Below are 17,219 nucleotides of genomic sequence, written 5' to 3'. Positions count from 1 at the left end.
TCAACTGCCGCAGAGGGTCCCGGTTGGGGCACGTGACTTTCAGGCCCCGCCCCGCTGGTTCCCGCCCAGCCAAGCAGTTCGGAATCTCTAACAAGAATCACCAGGAGGTTTTGAAAACTCTAACGGCGAGACCTTCCCCTCCCACACCAGTTGAACCAGAATGCGTTAAGATGGGCCCTTGTGCAATTGCGTGGGTTTTTAAAAAATGTTTTATACATTTATTTTGAGGGGGGGAAGGGCAGAGAGAGAAGGAGAGAGAATCCCAAGCAGGCTTAATGCTGTCGGTGCAGAGCCAGATGCCAGGCTCCATAAACTGTGAGACCGTGACCCAAGCTGAAATCAAGAGTCCCAGGCTTAACTGAGCCTTTGAGGCGCCCTCAAATTCTGTATTTTTAAAAAGCTCCCCTTGTGAGTGTAATGTAGAGTGACCACCTTTTAATCTGTTTTTTTAAAAAATATTTATTTATTTTTGGCAGAGCGCGAGCAGGGGAGGAGCAGAGAAAGAGGGAAACAGAATCCAAAGCTGGCTCCGAGCTGTCAGCACAGAGCCCAACACAGGGCTTGAACCCACAGACCGTGAGATCATGACCTGAGACAAAGTCGGTCGCGCAACCGTCTGAGCCACCCAGGCGCCACTAGAGTGACCACCTTTTTAGAGAGCCAACCCTGGACACAGTCCTACCAGACGAATAACATAGTATGTTGAATATAATGAATTATTATACATATCTGTGTTATTACTGTAACATAAAAATATGAAGATAGGTATTTATCTGAAATTATGTTATTCAGAATTTACTTTTCTGTTACGTGAATGCTATTTAAACAAAGCAACATAGGACTAGTTAACAGTGGCAATTAGTTGTAATTGATAGTAGGACTAATCTTTGATAGGATTCTATGTTTAGTAAAGAAAAATAAATAAACAGTTTAAAAAAAAAACACTCTTTGAGGTACTGTGTGAAATCCTGCCTTTAAGTCTTGATTTTCATGGACCAAAACATTAGAGCGAGGGGGGAGAGAGAGAGAGAGGGACAGGGTGTTTGTTTTACCAGTATCATACAAGTTGTTTGACCAGGGACAAATTAGATAACTCCTCTGTATGTTACTTTCCATGCGTGTAAAATGAAGAGATTAGTACCATGAATTTTATAGGGTTGTTCTGAGTAGTAGTACCCCCTTATCCTCTGTTTTGTTCTCCTCATTTTCAGCTCCCTGAGTCAATCATGGTCCAGAAGCAGACGATCCTTCTGACATAGCCTGAGAAGGTGGATAGTAGCCTAACGCTACCTCACAATGCCTACATCATACCCCTCACTTTATCTCATCATAGAAGCATTTTATCATCTCACATCATCACAAGAAGAAGGGTGAGTACAGTACAATGAGATATTTTTAGAGAGACCACATTCACATGACTCTTATTACTTATTCTAATTGTCCTATTTTATTGTTGTTGTTAATCTCTTACCATACCTAATTTACAAGTGAAACTTTATCATAGATATGTATGTATAGGGAAAAACACAGTATATATAAGGTTTGGTACCATCCACACCTTTCAGGCATCACCTGAGGGTCTTAGAATGTATCCCCCCACAGGTAAGGGGGGAATACAGAAAAAGGGGGGCCACTTTCTGCTTGTTCTCTACTGTATTGAATGAGTTCATATATGTAAGGTGCTTATAACAATGCCTGGCCACAGTAAATGTTCCTAAAGCATTAGGGAGAGAAACCTTCAGTATTCTAAACATCTTTAGATGAACACATATTCATTGACTCAGTGTTGTAGCAGTTTGAACTTCCAAGAGACAAGAGAATCAGAAAATACAATGAAATTCATTCATTCAGTTAATATTCGTTGAGGGCTTATAATGTGCCAGGCACTGTTTATTTCAAATATTACACATTAAAACATTATTCAAAGTATTTAAGGCTTGGTGCAGGCAAAGGGCAGCTGATCTCATACAGGAAAAACCAGTTGAGCTTTTGAAAAATTATGCTGTGCTAAAGGAAGGACATTGGAGACTTGGAAGACTCAAATTCAGGAGTAGTTTCCCCTCTCAGGATATTTACTGACAGCTGAAGCTACATGGATCAGGAGGCCAAAGAACTGTACTAAAATACTGGGACAGGAACAGAAGAATTTTCAATGTCCCAGTGCTTGAGACAGAGACTACTTCAGTGACAAGATTACTAACTGTAGGTCTTACAAGCAGTAGTTTCTATTGCTACTCTTTAAGCTGATCCTTGCACATATTGTCGTTGTTTTTATCTCTAGAAGTTCTCTTTTTCTTTTTATTACCTTGTATTTTTCTGTTATTGCATTTATGTTCTTTTAAGTCTTTGAGCATATTCATAATTATTTTAAAGTCCTTGTCTCCCAACCCATAATGTCTGTCATTTCTGGATCTGTTTCTATTGACTGATTATTTTCCTGGTTTTGGATTACATTTTCCTGCTTCTTTACATACCTATTAATTTTTTATCGGATGCTAGACATTATAAATTTTACATTGAGTGTCAGAGTTTGTTGTTTTCCTTTTTTTTCTTTTTTTTTTTTTAATTTTTTTTTTCAATGTTTATTTATTTTTGGGACAGAGAGAGACAGAGCATGAACGGGGGAGGGGCAGAGAGAGAGGGAGACACAGAATCGGAAACAGGCTCCAGGCTCTGAGCCATCAGCCCAGAGCCTGACGCGGGGCTCGAACTCACGGACCGCGAGATCGTGACCTGGCTGAAGTCGGACGCTTAACCGACTGCGCTACCCAGGCGCCCCTGTTGTTTTCCTTTTTAAAAAAAAATGTTTATTTATTTTTGAGAGAGAGAGGGAGAGACAGAGCATGAGCCAGGGCGGGGCAGAGAGAGAGGGAGACACAGAATCCAAAGCAGGCTCCAGGCTCCGAGCTGTCAGCACAGAGCCCGATGTGGGACTTGAACCCACGAACCATGATATCATGACCTGAGACGAAGTTGGATGCCTAACTGACTGAGCCACCCAGCACCCCTGTTGTTTTCCTTTAAAACCATTGGAACCATATGATCCAGAAATCCGTCTTCTGTAAATACCCCAAAGAAATTAAATCAGTGGTTCAAACAGATATTTGTACACCCATGTTCATAATAGCCTTATTCACAACAGCCAAAAGGCAGAAGCAAGCCAAGTTTCCTGGGCAGAGGAGTGGATAAGCAAATTGTGGTGTATCCATACAATGGAATATTTTTCAGCCTTAAATAGGAAGAAAATGCTGACAAATGCTACAACATGGGAAAACCTTGAGGACATTATGCTAAGTTAAAAAGGCCTGACACTCAAGGACAAACATTGTATGATTCCACTTTTGTGAAGTACGTAGAGTAGTCAAACTCATAGAGACAGAGAGTAGAAGGGCTGAGGGGACGGGGAAATGGAGAGTTGATGTTTAATGGGGACAGAGTTTCAGCTTGGGAAGAAGGCCAGTGATGATAGTTGCAGACAATGTGAATGTACTTAATGCCACTTAAAAATGATTAAAAAGCTAGGGGCACCTGAGTGGCTGAGTCGGTTGAGTGCCCGACTCTTGATTTCAGCTCAGGTCATGATCCCAGGACCGTGGGATCGAGCCCTGCATCAGGCTCTGTGCTGAACGTGGAGCCTGCTTGGAATTCTCTCTCTCCCTTTGCCCTTCTCCCCTGCTCTCACTCTCTCTATATATATAAAATTAATTTTAGAATGGGAAAAAAATTTTATTTTTCAAAGTGATTAAAAATTTAAATGTTATATATATTTTACAAGAATAAAAATATATTGTTTTCCTTTAAGACAGTTCAAATTATTTTCTGATCAGCTTGACTCTTTCAAGGTTTGTTTTGAAGCTTTGTAAAGATGAGTCACCCCCAAAAGAGTGTGACTTTGGCCTGAAAGTTTGAGCAAATCTTGATGTCCCCTAAGGCTAGTTATTGTACTTCTAGGAGTTCTGCTGAATGCCTCAGGTCAGAGTCCTCAGATTTCAACGTGAACATCTCCCAGCTCTGTGTGAACGCTGAGAACTATTCAGCTTACTGTTTCCTGTTCGTTCTTTGCCTGATATTGATTCTATTAGGAACAGACTCAGGAGGACGCTTTACGGAAATTCCTAGAGATTTTCTCTGTGTAGCTTCTGGCTTCCTAGGATTCTGCCACCCAAACCCAGCTGCCTCTGCCTCCTTGAACTCAAATGTCTGTCTCCTCATCTTAGAGAACCTGCTATGGTCTGTATGGACTCTTCCTCCCCTGCACTGTCATAAAAGGTGCCTTTTTCTCAGGGATCACAGGTCTGTACTGCCTGTTGTCTCCGGTCTGAAAACATTTTTCCTATGTTGTCTAGTTTTTTTTTTAATGTTTATTTATTTTTGAGAGAGAGAGAGAGAGAGAGAGAGAGAGCGCATGAGTGAGGGAGGGGTGGAAAGAGAGGGGGACAGAGAATCCCAAGCAGGCTTCATGCAGTCAGCACAGAGCCCAACATGGGGCTTGAACTCATGAACCATCAGACTATGACCTGAGCCAAAGTTGGACGCTCAATCAACTGAGCCACCCAGGTAGGTGCTCCTGTTCTCTCTAGTTTTATAGTTTTTTACATGAATTCAGTTAAGTCCACTCTTACTAACTACATCATGGCCAGAAGAGGAAACTCTGTATAGTTTTAACATGCATTTATTTTCCTTCACATGCGCTTAAAATTTTCAGTATTTAAATTGTTACAAAGAAGCAACAGGCCCCAAATGGAGTCACTTGAGTTAAACCTGATGCCCACGGGCTGGGTCTGGGGACCCAGAGGGAGTCCCACAGGACCTGGCTGCGTGTAGGATGGAAATCGAGCGTGAGCCAGCAGGAAGTGAGAGCAGAGTTTATAGAAGGTGTAGAGAGAGTGCAGATATAGATAGTGTCTGGGCTACTCAGAAAGAAAAGGAGGGAGTCTCGTCTTTGTTTGGGGTCTGGGATTTTTACTGAGGACAGGGATCTGGTGCACGTGTCCCCTCAGGTATCCAGGAACTGGTTAGAGCAAAGACAAGGACCCAGGTGTTATTCCTTGGAACAAAGGGGCCTTGGCATTAAGATGTCTAGTGCCATGGTCCAGAATGTGCATAGGATGGCTGTGGTGTCTAAATGAGGTATCTATCTGGTCAGATGGGGACCTCCAAATGTGGGGCAAAGATCAGGTGGAAGCCAATGGTGCAGGTGGTGAAAGAATTCACCTGAGGCAGAACAAAGGCAATAGAAGTTTATGGAACACACCGCAAGGGAGCAGCAGGTAGGTCATGTCTGCCATGAAGCAGTGGGTGGGGGCTGTTTTTAAAGCAGGGAAGGTGAGGAGTTATGGCGATATATGGAATTTTCCCTTTTTTGGTAACTGTGCCTGGTTGTAAGTAACCCATTGGTCAGTTAGGGCCTATGGATATTTTGGGTCACCCAGTGGGCCGGTCTCTATTCAGCCAGGGAATCACTGTGGGCCCTTTCCATACCCCATCACTCAAGCCCGTTTGCCTAAAAGCAGCCTCTACAATGGCTTCCTCTGGTCATTCTCACCTGATCTTTGCTTAGATGTTAAATAAATTCATTAATTCCTTGTCTCTTACAAGGAGGACATTCTAGGGGCACCTGGGTGGCTCGGTGGGTTGAACGTGTGACTTGATTTCAGCTCAGGTCATGATCTCATGGTTGGCAGGATCGAGCCCTGAGTCCCGGCTGTGCTCTAACAGTGCAGAGCCTGCTTGGGATTCTCTCTCTCCCTCTCTCTGCCCCTTGCCCCACCCCCTCATAAATAAATAAATAAATAAATAAATAAATAAATAAATAAATAAAATTTTAAAAATCCAAGGAGGACATTCTTAGACATGTGTAGAGTGGGGTGGGAGCACAGGTCCTAATAAGAATAGAAGCAGGAAAAGGAGCAAAAAAACCAGATTTCTATGGAGTCCTTCAGTTTCCCTATCTCAAACCCATGACACCATGCCAAGATTTAATACCTGACATGATTACAGTTTCGACCTTCCCTAGGTATGTAATCCTAACTGGTCAGTCCGGAATTTTTTGGTCAGCACCACTGAGGCAATGCTCCTAATGGCTCTACTGTCCCCCAAAGGAAGGTTACCTTGCCAGATGATTTATTTTTCTATCTATGACTTCCTTGTTGTACACTCTCTCTGCCTTTTTAAAAAATGTTTCCTGCTGGGGGCTTCTGGGTGGCTCAGTCAGCTAAGTGCCTCGCTTCAACTCAGGTCATGATCTTGCGGTCCATGAGTTTGAGCCCTGCGTCGGGCTCTGTGCTGACAGCTCACAGCCTGGAGTCTGCTTCGGATTCTCTGTCTCCTTCTCTCTCTGACCCTCCCCTGATTTCTCTCTGTCTCTCAAAAATAAATAAATGTTAAAAAAAGTAAAATAAATAAAAACACAAACCTTTCCTTCTGTAGCCCTCTGGAGTTCCATTCTAGTGCTGGATGGGATGCTACCTGATTCATGAATCATTCAATAAAGCCAGTTCAGTCTTTAAATTTATTCCACTGCATTTGTTCTTACAGTTTCATTTGAATTTTGTGACTGAACTATGATTGTACTTGAATATTTTCCTCTTGGTGTATAGACGTTGTATTTTGGATTTTGAGACATAATTAGAAATATTTCTCTATTCCCAAATTAAAAATGAATTCACTATGATTTTGGTTTCTTCTTCTTTCTCTCCACACCCTCCTCATCCTTCCCCTCCTCATCCTTCCCCTCCTCATTGTTCTCCCCTTGTACTTCTTTTTTTTTTTAAGTTTATTTATTTATTTTGAGAGAGATCATATGAACACATGCAAGCGGGGGAGGGGCAGAGAGAGGGAGAGAGAATCCCAAGGAGGCTCCGCACTGACAGAGCAGATCCTGATGCAGGATCAAACTCATGATCCTTGAGATCATGACTTGAGCCTGAGATCATGACCTGAGCCAAAATCAAGAGTAGGATGCTTAACCAACTGAGCCACCCAGGTGACCCTGCTTATTTATTTTTTTACATGAGTTCTAGAATTCATAAATACAGCTGCAGGAAAAAAAAAACTATTTATACTGGTATCATGCTAACATTGTAAATTAACTTAGGGATGTTTATATCCTAGTTCTCCTCCTCCATTAGGTCCTTGGATGAGCCTTGGGACCTCAGTTTTCCTGCCTGTCTCTTGCGTTGGTAGGACTTGTGTCCCTGTTTCTGCCTTTTGCTTCCATTCTTATTCATCTCTAGGACTAGGTGGAACACACTGTGTCTAGCTTTAAACCAAGTTCTCTGGGGTTCTGACTCCCTTATGTGGTTCCTGCCAGCCACTTCCTGTCTATGCTGGCATATATATTATTTCTCTTGTGAAATCTGAAAGAATCTCATTTCATTATGTGCAACTTTGACAAAAGCCTCATCCAGACTCTCTCCCATCCCTCAGACTGGACCCTCCAGGTATGAGGTGACAGAAAATACATCAGTTTGTGTCCGCCAGTTCCTGGCACTGTAAAGCCCTTGTAATTCCCTGAGTGATAATAGCATCAGGAGCATCTCTTATTCTAATATTTGTTTTTGACCTCATCCCTGACACAGGACTTTTAAAACCCTTGTAGATTCCTGGGGGCCCTGGGTGGTTCAGTCGGTTAAACATGTGACTCTTGATTTTGGCTCAGGTCATGATCTCATGGTTCATGGATTCAAGCCCCACGTTGGGCTCTACACTGACAGCATAGAGCCTGGGTGGGATTCTCTCTCTCCCTCTGTCTCTGCCCCTCCCCTGCTTGCACACTCTGTCTCTCTCAAAATAAACCTAAAAAACAAATTTTTTTTAAAACCCCTATAAATTCCTAATGGTAAAAGCACTGGGAGCATCTTTTGATCTACTGAGGTGACTCTGGGTGGGTTCTTAGGTGCCTCCTGGATGGGCCACGGTCACCAGGAAGACCAAGGCCATGATGAGAAGCTTGGAATTTTCAGTCCTGCCACTCACTTCTCCAGAGAGGGCAGAGGGCCTAGAAATGCAGTTGATAATTGATCATACCTGTGTGAAGAAGCCCCCATAAAACCCCAATAGTATGGATTTGGGAGCTTCCAAATTGGTGAATACATCCACGCCAGCAGCATTGTGACATATCCCAACTCCATGGGGACAGAAGCTTCTGTGCTCTGGACCCTCCCAGACCTCACCCTGTGTATCTACCTCTTCATCTGGCTATTTATCTGTATCCTTTATCGTATATATATTTAAATGTTTTATTTACTTTTGAGAGAGAGAGTGCCAGTAGGGGAAGGGCTGAGAGAGGGGGACAGAGGATCGGAAGTGGGCTCCACGCTAATGGCAGCAAGCCCGGTATGAGGCTCAAACTCAAGAACCACGAGATCATGACCTGAGCTGATGTCGGACACTCAACCAACTGAGCTACCCAGGTGCCCCTATCATATTTTTTAATAAACTGGTAAATGTAAGGAAGTGCTTCCCTGAATTCTGTGAGCTGTTCTAACAAACTAAACAAACCGGAGGAGGAAGTTGTGGGAACTTCCAGTTTGTAGCCAAATTGGACAGAAGTTGTGGGTAACCTGGGGACCTACTACTTGTGACTGGCATTGAAAGTAGGGTGAGGGAAAATAAATAAGTAAACTTAAAAAAACAACAACAACAACTATGTTCCTCCTTCTCACCATTCATAGCCCCAGTACTCTCAATCTTTCCTGGAATTAGAGGGCAAAAATGGAGCTTAACTGGGATAAACAGAGATTCTACTTTATCTATTTTCTCTCTTTTTTTTTTAAGAAACTTTTTTTAAAGTTTATTTATTTTGACAGAGAGAGAGAGAGAGCACAAGTGGGGGAGGGTCAGAGAGAAGTAGAGACAGAATCCCAAGCAGACTGTGCAATATCAGTGCAGAGCCCGATGCGGGGCTCGAACTCACAAATGGTGAGACCATGACCTCAGCTGAGATCAAGACTCGGATGCTTAACTGACTGTGCCAGCCAGGCGCCCCATTATTTTCTCTTTAATGTATGAAATCACCCACACTGAAGACATGCCTGGATCCAAAACACAGTCTGCCAAGTTAAAGTGTGTTATTAAGGAAAATACATTATTTGAGGAATATCCAATAGAACTGCATGGGACAGGTCAATAATTCTATACCATGAAGCTTTCTTTTTTTAATTTATTTTTTTTTAATTTTTTTTAACGTTTTATTTATTGTTGAGACAGGGAGAGACAGAGCATGAACAGGGGAGGGTCAGAGAGAGGGAGACACAGAATCTGAAACAGGCTCCAGGCTCTGAGCTGTCAGCACAGAGCCCAACGCGGGGCTCGAACTCACGGACGGAGAGATCATGACCTGAGCCGAAGTCGGCCGCTCAACCGACTGAGCCACCCAGGCGCCCCTACCATGAAGCTTTCTTAGCAATGAAAATCCAGTATGGACTAGAGGCTATGGCCTTACCTAGATTGATAGTCATTTGTGCTATGTATCTTTTTTTTTTTTTTTTTTTTTAAGTAGGCTCCATGCCCATTGTGGTGCTTGAACTCGCGACCCTGGGATCAAGAGTCAGATGCTCCACCGACTGAACCAGCCAGGAGCCCCTGTCCTATGTATTTTTCCACACACTCGGTCATCATATTTTTACAAATTGACACTTTTAAGTGTCCATGGGAACATTCTCTTATGCCTCATGTAGTGGCCATGAGGACATGCCTTGTGAACCTTTGCTACAGGGAACAATTGGCTGAGGTCCTAACTGCCTCAACACATGCCTCCCAGGCGCTGCTCCCTGGCACTGAGTGTGTGTGGACCCTCTAGCAGACCATCCCTGGAAGGTATGGGACTCTTCTTCAGCTGACATTGGCTCGAGATTCCCCGAGGACTTTGCTGAATTTTCCTTAAACTGCAGGGCGGCATCATGCTTCCACTGACCATTCCCCTCTCCTTCCTGTGGGGTCGTCTTGCATCTTGGGCTCTCCCCAGCTTTAAAAACTCCCACCTTATTTCCTTTCTCACAGGCGTGTCTCCTGATAAAATCCTTGCATGTTTCATCGCATCTTGGCATCTGCTTCTTGGAGGACCTGGACTAACATCACAGAAAGAGCCATTTTCCAAAAGCCCACACTCGCAAAAGGAAAAGTCTAAGCTATTTCATGTACCGTTAGCCTGTTCTCTACTCTGTGGGGAGACTGAAAGCTGAATCATGTCTATTTCCACATAATAAGAGGAACTCTTGTTCCTGGATGAAGGAATTATTCCCCTAGTTTCACCCCCTTTCACCTCGGGCACCATCAAGCCAGTGCATAGCAGGGAAGACTATTTACTGACTCCTATCCTTCCAGGAGTAGTATATTGTTGAATCTGACGGACCAGAAGAGGGAACTGGCTTACTTGCTACCATCATGAGAATTCAGGTTAATTTTGCTATTACAATCCCATCATCACACTCTTGCAAACCAGGGGATAAGAGCAGCCAATGAGTATGCTGGAAGGAACAGATACTGTCTCCTAATATTGAGTAATCTCTTTGAAGCCTGATTGTTTACAGTTTGTCACTTGCCAGGGTTAGACGGCTCTGTCCTTTGCACATGCCCCATTTTTAGAGGGCCTACTTCCATTACCCCAAGAACTCAGGTCTTAAAGAATATGGGCAATGTTATAGACAGCAGTGTTAGGTACTGTAAGTCTGCACCAACGCACTCATGAACTGTTTTGTAGATGCTCCGTTTGTGTGCCAAATTTGACCTCTCTGGTGTCCATGCTAATTAGTCTTGACCAGGCCACTTAGATCCAAAATCCTCTTTCCAAGATGTTTTATGTTGTAATTCTTCATCTCAGGGTCATGAGTTCAAGCTCCACATTGGGCGTAGAGATTACTTAAACAAATAAATAAACTTAAAAAAAAATGTTTTTATGAACATGTTCTGTTTGTACCTGAGAGGATGCATTTGATTAGGGATTCTGAAAAGCCTGGGATTATGATTTTGGATCTAAAGATGCCGATAATCTGGGACAAGTTAACTTCATTTTCCTGGACGTTGCTTCTAATTCATATCTTCCCCCTTATATCACTCACTGGGAGTCTCTCATAGATGTGGGGAAACCTCATGCTGTTAAGAAACATCACAATGACCTTTGAGGTCGATACCCTGAGCAGTTCCTTGTTGTATTCTATGTTCTCCCAGGACTTGGAGGTGGGAATGATAATTAGGAATTTCTTATAGGCTCCCACTTTGTCCAGCTCCGTGATCAACAGAGAGCTCCCCTGGATTCCCAAATCGTCATCTTGAGTCACAATGCCCACTCAGATCCATTTAAAGTAGGGTCATTCCCTGGGCCCAGGATTGGTCACTAGTGTCCTCTGCAGAAAAGGAGTCTCATTACTGAGACAGACTCCAGTGGGTACATAACTGACCCAGAAAGTGAACACATCTTTTTCATAAATCAGAAGCGAATCCTGACAGAAGCGTATAGAAGGAATACTGAAACCTATCCTTACATTTAAAGTTTTGATATGTATGATGATGTTTCTATACCAAATCGTAACATACATGTAAATTGTTCTCTCCAGTTTATTTACTTTCTAAATAAAGGTGGGGCAATTCTCAGCCCTTGGAAATAATTTCTCCCTAAACTCCTGGGCAGAGGAGGCAATGTAATCTAGATTCAACTAGAGCAGACCTCTTAGAGTTTAATTTCCAACATTAAAGGCAAACGTATCCCTGATATTAAGGAACAGCTGGTTCTTTTGTTTGGCTACTTTCTGTATTTAATTTAAATACACATTTAAAGTAAATAAATCTAGGGGCGCCTGGGTAGCTCAGTCAGTTAAGTGTCCAACTCTTGATTTCAGCTCAGGTCATGGTCCCAGAGTCAAGGGATCGAACCCCACCTCAGGCCCTGTGCTGGGCATGGAGCCTGCTTGAGATTCTCTTTGTCTCTCTCTCTCTCTTTCTCTCTCCCATTATCTCTCTCTCCATCTCCTGCTGCCCCTCTCCCCTGCTAGCACTCTCTAAAATAAAGTAAAAACAAAATAGACAAATCTAAAAAGAAAATAATAAAGTAAATAAATCTTATTTTGTATTCTTGATAGTCCAGGGATGGACTAACCAATTTACAGAGAAATTACAGTTTAAGAAAGAACCAGAGCATTTATGAAATGACTAAAATAGCTTCAGAGCAGCTAACACAGCTTTGCATTAAAAGTCATCTCTTGATTCAAACTACATGATTGGAATCAATAGATTTCCCCATTGTTTCTATTGCACTATAGCAATGCCTTTCCCCCTTGACAATCAGACAGGTAGCTAATGTGGTTCCACATCCCTCAGATTGTATCCCTTCCTCCCATATCCTGCCTAAGAGGAAAGCGGTGGTCATAATCAGGAGTGCAGAGGGAGGGCATTTCCAGGGCTGTTGTAGTTTCTCACAAGATAAAACAGTGAGGGTAGGTGCACATGATGTTGAAGCTGAAACAATTATTATGATTATGATTTTATAAATTTGGAACAGCTACATCCCCAGAAATTCTGGGCAACTGGTGTTCTACCGTATGATATTTCACCATTGTCATCCCCGTGCTTAGGAAAAAGAAAAAAACTCATTAGATAACCAAGGCCCCCAAATAAAGTCCCTATTTTTTTTAATGTTTATTTTTGAGAGAGACAGAGCATGAGCAGGGGAGGGGTAGAGAGAGAGGGAAACTCAGAATCTGAAGCAGGTTCCAGGCTCCCAGCTGTCAGCACAAAGCCCAATGCAGGACTCGAACTCATGAACTGTGAGATCATGACCTGAGCTGAAGTCGGACGCTGAACCGACTGAACCACCCCAGTGCCTCTAAAGTCCCTATTTCTTATCCTAATGTCCAGGATCCTCTCAGTATGAATCATGCCTTTTCTGTCAAAATCCAGTCAAACCAGTTATCTTATTATTTCCCAAATATTCTATTTACTGTGAAAATACACCTTAGGTGGAGGATAGGTTCTGAATTTAGATGGTGAGATGAATCAAATGACTTCACAATTATTCCTGTAAAATCCTTTACCTTATCCAAAATATGTGATTTTGTATGAACACTTGTACACAGCAAATATGTATATATGTAAAATATATGCAGTAATGTACAGTATATCATTCTCGAGAGGGACTATACTCAAATCATTTAAGTTATTTACTACTCAGCTCTTTTCAGCAAATACGTGAAGATTCTAGGCTCTTGCTAGCTTGAACATCTTCCTGTTCATCAATATCTTTTTCTTTTGTAGAACAGTTTAATTATTTCCTTGAACTTCGTTTTGGTGTTTTCCCATGGCTCTCAGTTAATTCCCATGAGTCTCAAAACTTTTTCATTTCTTCCTTGAAACTGTGAACAAAGTTATCACCAGCCACTTTTCTGGTTATCTGAATGATGCATTTTATTTCTTCAGCAATGGTTGAGAATCCCTTAAAATCATTCATGTATTTTTATTTTATTTTTTTTCTTGAGGGAGAGCACAAGTTGGGGAAGAGGAGCAGAGAGAGAGAGAGAATCTCAAGCAGGCTCCATACTCAGTGTGGAGCTCAACGCACGGCTCCATCCCACAACCCTGGGATCATGACCGAAGCCGAAATCAAGAGTTGGACACTTAACCGACTGAGCCACCTAGGTGCCCTGCCCCTCATGTATTTTTATTAAAAGTTTATATAATGACCAAAACTAATAGGTAATATCTTGCATTTATTGAGGATTTCCCTGTGTTCCAGGGACTATCTCATGCGCTTACATGAATTAATTTACAGCATCCACATAACAACTCTGTGAAGTAGGTGCTATTGTTTTCCTCATTGTACTGATGAGGAAACAGGGTCACGGGAAAATGTTTGCGGAATGAGGAGGAATGCCTGTGTGCTCCTTTACATTTTGAGGGGGACTGCACTGTGACTTTGGGTTGAAACTGCAAGGAGGTTGTTCAGATTGGTGGGTAAAGGGTGATAAAATGAAAATGAGCTTTTTAATCACTCACCTGAGTTAATCTGTATAGTTCCAGCAACCTTGCCATGGGTATGGACAGCGCTGACTGAGGTCCCCAGTTGGAGCAGGGATAGGAGCATGAGCTCAGCGACTGTAGTTGGATATTGGGTTTTTGGACCCTGTCAGGAGGCATGTGGTTCCCTGAAGGGCCCCTGAGATGAAGCTTCCAGACCTCCAGATGGAAAATCCTCGAGTGAGATTGGATAACCGATGGATGTCTCTGTTGATTTCCTCAGTCACAAAGAAGAAAACGCAAATTGCCCAGTAACACCAAGCTGTGATTCTTAGTAAACAACAACAACAAAAATACAAATCAAGTTTTAGAATTTCCTAAAACCTACCAATATCTTTACAGTCTTTTTTAAAAAAAAATTTTTTTTTCAACGTTTATTTATTTTTGGGACAGGGAGAGACAGAGCATGAACGGGGGAGGGGCAGAGAGAGAGGGAGACACAGAATCGGAAACAGGCTCCAGGCTCTGAGCCATCAGCCCAGAGCCTGACGTGGGGCTCGAACTCACGGAGCGCGAGATCGTGACCTGGCTGAAGTCGGACGCTTAACCGGCTGCGCCACCCAGGCACCCCTACAGTCTTTTAATGAGGTTTTTTTTTTTTTATGTTTTTGTTTATTTTTGAGACAGAAAGCATGAGTTGGGGAGGGGCAGAGAGAGAGGGGGAGACAGGAATCAAAGAGGGCTCTGCGCTGACAGCAGAGAGCCCAACTCGCGGCTCGAACTCACCAGCTGTGAGATCATGACCTGAGACGAAGTCAGACACCCATTCTACTGAGCCACCCAAGTGCCCCATGAGTCTTTAAAGAAATATGTCCACAAAGAGTCTTTGCTTTCTCTGGGCATGATGAAAATCACTGAATCCCCTCCATTCCAGCTCTTCAGCTCCAGATGATCCTGTCTAATGTGTTCAGGGCAGGGATCAGGGTGAGGCAAATGAAGCAATCACCTTGGATGCAAAATTTAAGAGGGCACCCAAAAACTCAGTAATCAAGAGGAATAATGTTTTAATTCAATATCTTCTAAATCAAAATTAATGCAAAAAAATCCATGAAAAACAAAATATCAGACTTTTAGATAAGACAAATTATTGTTTGCTTGTTTTATAATCCAGGATTATTGTGAATTTGGAACAGTTATTTCTAATCAGCTCATGGTTCCTGGACCATGAAGCCATCACATCCCACTCTGTACAGGTTGTCATTTTTTTTCATTTTTATCTATCATCTATCTATCTATCTATCTATATTTTTATTTTTTAAGTAAACTTGATGCCCAGCAAGGGGCACAAACTCACAACCACAAGATCAAGAATCACATGCTCTACTGACTGAGCCAGCCAGGCGCCTCTATAGTCATTTTTTCTTAATTATGGAGCTTTTATTAACTTTTCCAATCTGATTCAAATCATGGGAAGATATTTTGATAAGTGTATATAGGGGCATATATGTTTCTTTTTGCTTCAGGATCCAATATGGCTTAGAATAGTACTAGATGGATACTAAAACTTTTTGAGTGACTCAAAAATCAAAACAAAATACAGTAGAGGGTGGCACTCTACCCCTGCTCCGTTCACTTCACTCCCTCCAATGCCTACATATAATTTTCTTGTGTACTCTCCCAGTTTTCTGTTGTTTGTAAAAGTAGCCATACACAAAGTACCAACCTTTGCCTTTGTTGATTTTCTTTATTGTGTATCTGCTTTGTATTTTAAACATTTCTTCTCTTTATCATATATTTTCTTTTACTTTGTGTTTAAATTTGCTTCCAGTTTTAGTCTTTCAATGGAAACTGAGATGATAGACTTTCAACCTTTTTTTTTTTTTAAAGTATATTATTTGAGAGAGGGAGAGCACAAGTGGGCAAGGGTTAGAGAGAAGGGGAGACAGAATCCCAAGCAGACTCTGCGCAATCAGTGCAGAATGCGATGCGGGGCTGGAACTCACAAACAGTGAGATTATGACCTGAGCTGAGATCAAGAGTCAGAGGCATAACTGACTGAGCCACCCAGATGCCCCTCAACCTTTTTTTTTTTTTTTTTGTAACATTTATTTATTTTTGAAAGACAGAGAGACAGAGCACAGGTTGGGGAGGGGAAGAGAGAGAAGGAGACAGAATTCAAAGCAGGCTCCAGGCTCTGAGCTGTCAGCACAGAGCCCGATGCAGGGCTCTAACCCACAAACCGTGAGATCATGACCTGAGCCAAAGTTGGATGCTTAACCCACTGAGCCACGCAGGCACCCCTCCTATTTTTTTGTTGTTGTTGCTGATTTTTTTTAAATTTATTTTTGAGACAGAGAGAGACAGAGCATGAGCAGGGGAGGGGCAGAGAGGGAGACACAGAATCCGAAGCAGGCTCCAGGCTCCGAGCTGTCAGCACAGAACCCGACACGGGGCTCGAACTCACAGACCGTGAGATCATGACCTGAGGTGAAGTCGAATACTTATCTGACTGAGCCACCCAGGCGCCCCACCCCTCCTGTTATTTTTATTGATCTCTACTTTCATCAAATGTAGTAGAGAATATCCTAAGTCCTTTAAATTTACTGAGCCTTGCTCTAAGGCCCAGTGTACAATCTAACTTGAACATTTCATGTGCACTTGAAGGGAATGTGCACTCTGAAGTTGCTGGGTGTTCCTTGTGTGTTCTATAAAGTATATATGCCACTCAATTCAAGATGGTAGACAATATAGACATATTGTTCAGCTCTTCTAAATCTTTAATATTTGTTGTCTAGATATTCTATCAACTGCTGAGAATGGAGTGCTATAATTTCCAATTATAAAATTGTGGATTGTTCTTTTTTAAAATTTAGTTCTGTCAGTTTTTACCTTGTGATTTTGGAAGCCCTGATATTAGGCACATAATATATTAGTAAACTTAAAATGATCTTATTTATAATATTAACACGTCACATCTGTAACATAGTTACACATTATAAGATTTACCAACCTTGATGAATTGACCATTTTATCATTATAAAATGTCCTCTGTTTATGATGATACCTTCTTGAATTATATTATATCTGATATTAACATATCCAGCTTTCTTATGATTAGTGTTTTCATTGTGTATCTTTATCTCTTGAATGTTCACCTGTGTTTCTGTATTTAAAGTGTTCCTCTTTTAGATATAGTTGGGTCATTCTTTATTCAGTCTGACAACCTGTCAGTTTTATTTGGAGTGTTTCTTTTAGGTTTGATGCAATTGCTG

General features: G+C 42.1%; 1 long non-coding RNA gene across 1 annotated transcript; it reads left to right on the top strand.

Annotated features, from left to right (window-relative positions):
- Nucleotides 1-8: 8 nt before the first annotated feature.
- LOC125154100 (uncharacterized) lies at nucleotides 9-13,516 on the top strand. Its single transcript, XR_007147672.1, has 4 exons — nucleotides 9-190; nucleotides 477-697; nucleotides 1,212-1,370; nucleotides 13,470-13,516. It is a non-coding gene; the product is annotated as an uncharacterized LOC125154100 (long non-coding RNA).
- Nucleotides 13,517-17,219: the final 3,703 nt, after the last annotated feature.

This window comes from Prionailurus viverrinus, chromosome E3 (assembly GCF_022837055.1).
Source record: "Prionailurus viverrinus isolate Anna chromosome E3, UM_Priviv_1.0, whole genome shotgun sequence".
In the NCBI taxonomy this organism is placed as follows: domain Eukaryota; kingdom Metazoa; phylum Chordata; class Mammalia; order Carnivora; family Felidae; genus Prionailurus; species Prionailurus viverrinus.
Note: the sequence above shows the minus strand (reverse complement) of the source record. Positions and strands in the feature narration are given on the sequence as shown.